This window comes from Pomacea canaliculata, linkage group LG1 (assembly GCF_003073045.1).
Source record: "Pomacea canaliculata isolate SZHN2017 linkage group LG1, ASM307304v1, whole genome shotgun sequence".
Taxonomy (NCBI): domain Eukaryota; kingdom Metazoa; phylum Mollusca; class Gastropoda; order Architaenioglossa; family Ampullariidae; genus Pomacea; species Pomacea canaliculata.
The window spans coordinates 7,840,497-7,847,279 of record NC_037590.1 but is presented as its reverse complement, the minus strand read 5'-3'; the positions used below and the strand labels follow the sequence as shown (position 1 = coordinate 7,847,279).

General features: G+C 40.7%; 1 protein-coding gene and 1 long non-coding RNA gene across 3 annotated transcripts in view; one reads left to right on the top strand and one right to left on the bottom strand.

Annotated features, from left to right (window-relative positions):
- LOC112577145 (deleted in malignant brain tumors 1 protein-like) overlaps positions 1-6,783 on the bottom strand; it is a 128,262-nt gene that overhangs the window by 102,585 nt on the left and 18,894 nt on the right. The gene's annotated exons all lie outside the window — the stretch shown is intronic.
- LOC112577219 lies at positions 1,679-5,738 on the top strand. The gene is made up of 2 exons (XR_003102026.1): positions 1,679-4,604; positions 5,595-5,738. It is a non-coding gene; the product is annotated as an uncharacterized LOC112577219 (long non-coding RNA).

The following is a 6,783-nucleotide window of genomic DNA, read 5'->3' as shown; positions in this document are numbered from 1 at the left end:
TGAGGCTAACTCACGTGCCACTCACTCCAATCAGACACAGGAACAGCGCCAGCAAAAATGTCGCGGCCTTCATTTTCCACGGCTTCGCCAGTTCTGCACGTCTGCTTCTCCCGTCACGTCATCCTAGTCTTTTGACGTCAGCTATGACGTTGGTCGTGTCGTGCTTACTTCTGCCCTTACATTTTCCTAACTAACTCCCACCGGATTACCACCCCTCTACATGATTGTCTCATGTTTCAACGGGTGGTTACGGACGCCGCACGGTTCTGCGTGTAGTGAATGGTGGGGTGGATGTGATCGCGATAGCGTTGAGCAGGCGGTAGCTGGATTTACCCGTGTAAAGAGACAGTACGCATTATTTTAAACTTTCTTCTTATTGTTGGTCCACATTTGACAAAAACAATGTCATACAATAAACAATGTCAGCTGATACTTCCCTTGCAGATGAGCCTACGACTCTTTCAAGTTCTTTGAGTCGGCGTGTACTTGGGGTTGTAGGTGAATATGACAGAGAAAGACAGAATTACATCTTTCTCCTGACTGGGAAATGCCTAATAAACATACACCGGAAAAGTTATTATTATATCAGGTACATCCTCGTGCCCTTTAAGGTTTCCTGGTGTCAGTCGATGGGGGGAGGGGGAAGGGAAGGGGAGATAACTCTGACGCCGCTATTAGGCTTTAATCACGATTGTGTTTTTGCAGGTATTGCTTATCTTTATCAACAACCGAACACACAAAGTGTAACTTAACGCCGAACTTAATATATTCTTGCTAACGAACAATATTGGGTTTATATGCCTTGCGGCACATATTACCAAGTCAACAACACGCAAACATACACACGCAAAGATAAATGTATGTCAGTGTTTAGCTTTGAGAATAACCTCCGAGGACAGAAAATTTCCAGTTTTCATAATTTTCTGTATTTAATTGTCTGCACGACTTGTCTTTCGTGTGTCGGTGTCCATCATGGCCATCTCCACAACGCGTAATGGTTGCCACCTACTCACCAAGCATCACTGACAAGGCCTGTATGGTGAGATCAAAGGTTTGTTCTCATCTGCAAGCTGAGCTTCCTTACTAACAGGGAAGGAAGCAAGAGTTAGGATGTCGCCGCACTGCAGTGGTAGTGGATTTGAACACCACCATTGACTTCATATGGCAGTCAGGTTAGTGCAACATTTAAACATGTGTCTGTGTATTTCTGTCAGCTTGTACGTTTACTCGTCTGCTCTTTCGCTGGTTTGTCTGTCTGTCTATTTTTCTCTGCAACCTCTCAATCTCGGGGTCAGCCGGCGCTCCTACCAGCTACAAATGAAGTAGTGGAAGTAGGAGAATGGTTGAGTGTTAGAAGACACGTAAGAACAGAACTACCATCTGCTCTATTGCACAGATTTTCACTCACAGGTATAAAGGGTTTGTGAAATCTCCAGGGGCCTGATCTCTACACGAACATCTAGCATTCTTTACAAACATATTTACGCCATGAGAAAGAGTTATTTGCCCCTACCTCCACTCTCGTTCTCCTCCCCTCCCCTCCCATGTCAGCGGTCCGGTGGCGCAACGGTTAGCGCTGTTAGCGCCTGTCACCAATACAGTGACTGCCCTGAGTTCATACGCTGATCTTCTCTGCACGTGGGCTGAAAGATAGCCTTAGCTGCTGACACGGCGTGTCTATCCTTCACTCGGACCGTGCAGCTTGAAAATAAACTGTTAGTGTTTGTCCTCAACCGTGTGGTCGGGTCGTACAAAGTGCTTTCAACAGGATTGCACTGCCTAAATCTCTCAGGTTACCTTGTCGAGTCGTGAACTAAAAGGGACTGAAAAAGACCAGGATGTCGTCGTCTTGTCGGAGTTAGCTTAGTAGCTCCTGACCCGTGTTTTTAGCCACAGTCTACTGGAACCATTATCAGTCAGCCAGTCGAAAGAATCATTCGACTGAGACGGTGTTGGTGCAGATGGTGAAGGACTTACTACCTGCTTGCGACATGCATCATGTCTCCTTACTGTCAATGCTCGGTCTGTCGGCTGTGTTTGATGCACTCAACCATGACATCCTCTCCACTGCCTTCGTGTTGCTTCCCGGACGCTAGGTGTGCACCATCACACAACATACAGTAGACTTTGTTCAACTCTGTCTGCTTATTAATGAACTCAGTACCCCAGAAATGTGTATCATCCTCTACTGCCTTTACTTTCTTTGGGTTAACATCCTTCTTTCTCTATCTGTCGCCCAGACCGTTTGAAATCGTGATGTTACCAACGAAGCGTCATTATCTCTTGTCTAGCTTCCTTTAATTTTGCAGGATCGGTTAATTTGATCCTTCCTGCCACAAAAAAGCTTTTGTCTGTACTTTAACTTTTTTGACTGTACTTTAAGTTCAAAGCAGCACGGGTGTAGAGTGAGGGGAGCTCCACCTTCTACTTGACAACGCCCACCCACCTACAAACTGAAGGGAGGGACCGTTGCAGTCAGACTAGCGCAGGGCCGGTGTTTGTTTACACGTTGTAAGCCCAGCGCGGGCACCTGTACTGAGGACTGCCACCGGGGGGCAGCCACGTAGCTGTCGTGGTATAGACTTGGGAGGAGCAATTCGCAGAGTAAGACTTTATCTTTGTAGAGGTAGAGGCAAGGAGATGAGGGGACGGTCTGGTGACTACCAAATTATGTACGCTACGCTCCAGTCTGAAGTATTGTAAACATTCCTCCTTCAACTGGGTGTGTATGTGTTGTGGAGAATGCTTCATGAATTTCAAACATTACGAGCCTCATGTACTTCGGTTGTTGTGCATTGCTACCAGAAGCGACTGCTTATTTGAAAAGTGACTTTATTCATATTTGTGCCTTATCAAAAATTGCATTGTAAATAGCTTTGGATACCTGCCTTTTATTTCTTTTGAGAACTGTATGTCTATTGTTTTATTTGCATCATGAAAAATAATTATTGTGTTACTCTGGGGTAGGGACGCCCCAAGCTAAAGCGATCTAGTGTTTTCTTTTGGGGGAAAGAGTGCGCATGTCCATGTTGTGTGGCACAAAACTTTAAAGCGAAATGACTGTCTATATATATATATGAGTGTGCTAGCATGAATAAACCATAGGGCAAGGCACTGTATTGTACCTACATTGTTTGTTCAACGTATTCAAGTGGCAGAATAACAAGTTGAAATATGAGACTGGGCTTTGAGAGCAAACGTGCAAAGAAAGAAAAGAAAAAAGAAGCTTGCATTGAATGAACCCGGCAATGAACTTTCAACATGCGGTATTCCTAGAAAAGCTGTGCTAAAAAGCAAACAAAAATTGCTATTTTTAGGGGCACAAGCCCTTTTTGTGGTTGTTGCTTGAAGTATACTTAAACCCTGGTGTGCACAGAATGCTACATGCTCAAAGTCTTGATGTGAAGCGATGATCACTGGTCTGGACACACTGCAGGTCTGTGTTAAGAGAACATTCACTTTTCTGTCTACACTACACACCTACAGCAAGAGGTAATAAAGCTTATTAAAAGAATGCTCAGAAAAGCCGAGAAAAAGCTCTAATGGCCAACATTTTAGATTTTCAGAGCGACTAAGTGCCGGAGTTGATACTCGTAGGACAGGACACAACAAAGTTCACGTAACTCACATCAATACATGTAAATGACTGCAAACCCAAATCACACATTAATGTCAGAGGCGACTCTCAACCTCTCCGTCGTTCGATCTATATGAACAAAAGTTAACTCAGTAGTTCCAAAATTCTCACTTACGGTCGGTGAAATACAGGAATGTTCACACTTGCAGACACATCTACACTTCCTTGATAAACTCTAAGCTGGGGCTGACGAGGCCAACACCCCAGGCTGACGACGGTAACGTGTCCGTACCCAAGGGCTGACACACCTGGCTGACGATGATATACTTTCAGACTCCCAAACAGCAGGTGCTGACTAGGCAGACACACCTGGCTGACGATGATACACGTCAATAACCCGAAACAGCAGGTGCTGACTTGGCAGATACACCTGGCTACCTACGATACTCTTCTATTCGTCTATCCTTCCCTTCGTAATTCCTGAAATCAATGACTAAGGAAGGAATTATTCCAGTTCCCCGATCTCGTTCACACGGAAATTCGCTAAAGTATCTCTCTGCTTCGACGACTGGCGTGGGAATCATCAAACTTGGCTTTTCCCTCCAACTACAGGGGTTCGGTGAATACTTTCGCTCACCTTTGTTTTCTAAAAAATCCTCACAGACTGATTCCCAGCAAACACGCAAGCTTGGGCCAATGATTTTAGCATAGCCCAAGCTTGGTCCAAGGATGGCCGAATCTTGCGTGTTTGCTGGGTTAAGAAAATAATCCCACTTTACAGTTCTGTTTAATGCTTGCCTCATAAAGAATAAAATTTTAAATAATGTCTATTTAATTCTAACAAAGGTATTCAAGGCCACACATATATGCAATGCTAAATACTTAGATGTAAACTAAACAAAGATATTCAAGGCCACAGATATATGCAATGCTAAATACTTAGATGTAAACTGAACATTTTTTCAGTCAGAATGTGACATTACACACAGGGCAAAGACTTTAAAAATTCAACACTCAAAGAACACAGGTAAATAAACTGGCACTGATATGTATTGTTCTTCAAGCAATTCCTTTATCCTGTGTATTGGTGTCATGTTTAAGTAATAATGCATTCTGTCTATTATCTAATTATTAACTATTGATAAATAGAAAACAGATACACTATAATCCAAGGAGGTGCAACAAATTATACAATTTTGGAAATGTCAATACATTGTTGAAGCTGTTTTTAAATGCTTATAGACTAGAGCAATCAAGTAAATAATTTGTATACTATAAAAACTGAAAGTTAGGAGATAATCAGTCACATAATAAACAATTGCTGCTTAAACATAAAGATACAAATTCTCAATTGCAGCCACACCATGAACAAAAGACTATGTACTATTGTATTATACAGTGAATTGCTAAAGGTATTCCCAACACTTCTTTTTAAACTTACAAAAATGTCATTTTAATATTATAATTTAATATCATGACATCAAAATTGTGATGAACGACTGTTATAATTTATATGTTTTCTGCTGGTGGAGTCACATATCATATTAAGATCATTGTGCATCATGTATGATCCTTCTAAAACTTAGAGGATTGAATAAAAGTGTCACACCTGAGGATTTTCAGTAAGAGAGAAGGGAAAAATATAAAAGAAAATGATTTTTCACCCTTTAATTTCTCTTTTCTGCATTTTTGTCAGAGTGCTAAGAGCATCAATGCAGATAGTAAGAGTAATTTTTGTCCTTATGGTCCAAAGCCTATAAAATTATGTATAGTGGTGTTCATTATGACCAGAAGGTTCTGGCAAGGAACAGCTGGTATAAGACAAGTGGGTTTTCATTTGTAACCATGTTGTGGATATGCATAAAGACCATGGTAGGTATTAAAAAAATGTCAGCATGATCATCTGTAATATAGGCATTGCATTTAAAAAACTCATGTAAACTAGGAACATTTTATTTCTGAAAATTTCTTTAGAGATTAGATTTGCTTTAAAGACAGAATACTTTCTTCTCTTTAGATTACTGGGCTTGGAAGAAGTAAATGATTCAGAATGTGTCAGGGCAATACTTCTGAAAAGGGATCACAAACTGTGCTGCATGTTTCATTACAGGCTCACAACAACATATGTAGTTTTTGAAAAAAAATAAAGAACTGATTTCTTCTTTGGAGTCCTTCACTCTATGTATGTATTTGTGTGCTGTGAGAGTTTGTGAATGATGCCACCTAAGCGTGCATGCTCATACATCACAGGTGTATCGTAGGTGTTTGAGCCTACCTTCAGTAGTGGAATAGAAAACACTTTACATTAGCTTTAGATTAAGATTAAATTACCATCACTTTTTAGTTGGGTTATGCACATATATATATATATGACTAAAGAAAATTTAACATTTTCAACATTAGACTGACATCTGTTACAAAGACAAGGAATAATTACATGCTTTTAATTAAAGACTACTATAATAGGGAACACATCTTGTAATATCTAAGCTACATCTCGAACTGCATGCAGTGCAGTGCTTGACATCATCCTAAAAGTAACAACAATGTAAGCGCAAATATTTTTTTCTTTAAAAACACTTTGAAACAAAACCATCAAGAGTATCCAGTGCAAGTTGTTTGATCGTGTTTTACACCATGCCAGCAACTAATCATGACATCCAGTTCAAGGTGTTGGAGTACGTTAAAAATGTTGTCTTACCTTTGTCTTTCGGCTGGTAGATATTTTTTTGGTCTAAAGATTTCGATGTCCTGTCGATACCAATGTCAACTGATGCGAAAGGTAAACTAATAAGGCTGGATGTTATTCATAGGCATCTTATTCACTGAGACACCATTCATTGTGTTGAAATGTTCGCAGTGACCGACACTTTCTGTCTCAGCCCAACGTCACACGCAAGTTCGTCTGCTATCGTCTTGAAAAGAGATCGCGGTTACTCGGCGGAAGAACAAAAATGTCAATTTCACAAGAATTTTTCAAATTTTCTAAACATCGGCAACAGAAGTAGTCCTAATAAGTAGTATTAAAGTGAGGAAGAATCATTTACTTCTTCTGCATTGGCTTTAGTGCACTGCAATCGTAACAAAATAAGATTTTCAAACGTTTTGACCGTCGACAAAGCCTTATCACCGCTGTCTCAGCATTGATTATACTAGTAAGAGAAAACAGAGTACGCAACTGTTACAGCATTTTGAGCCCGATAATT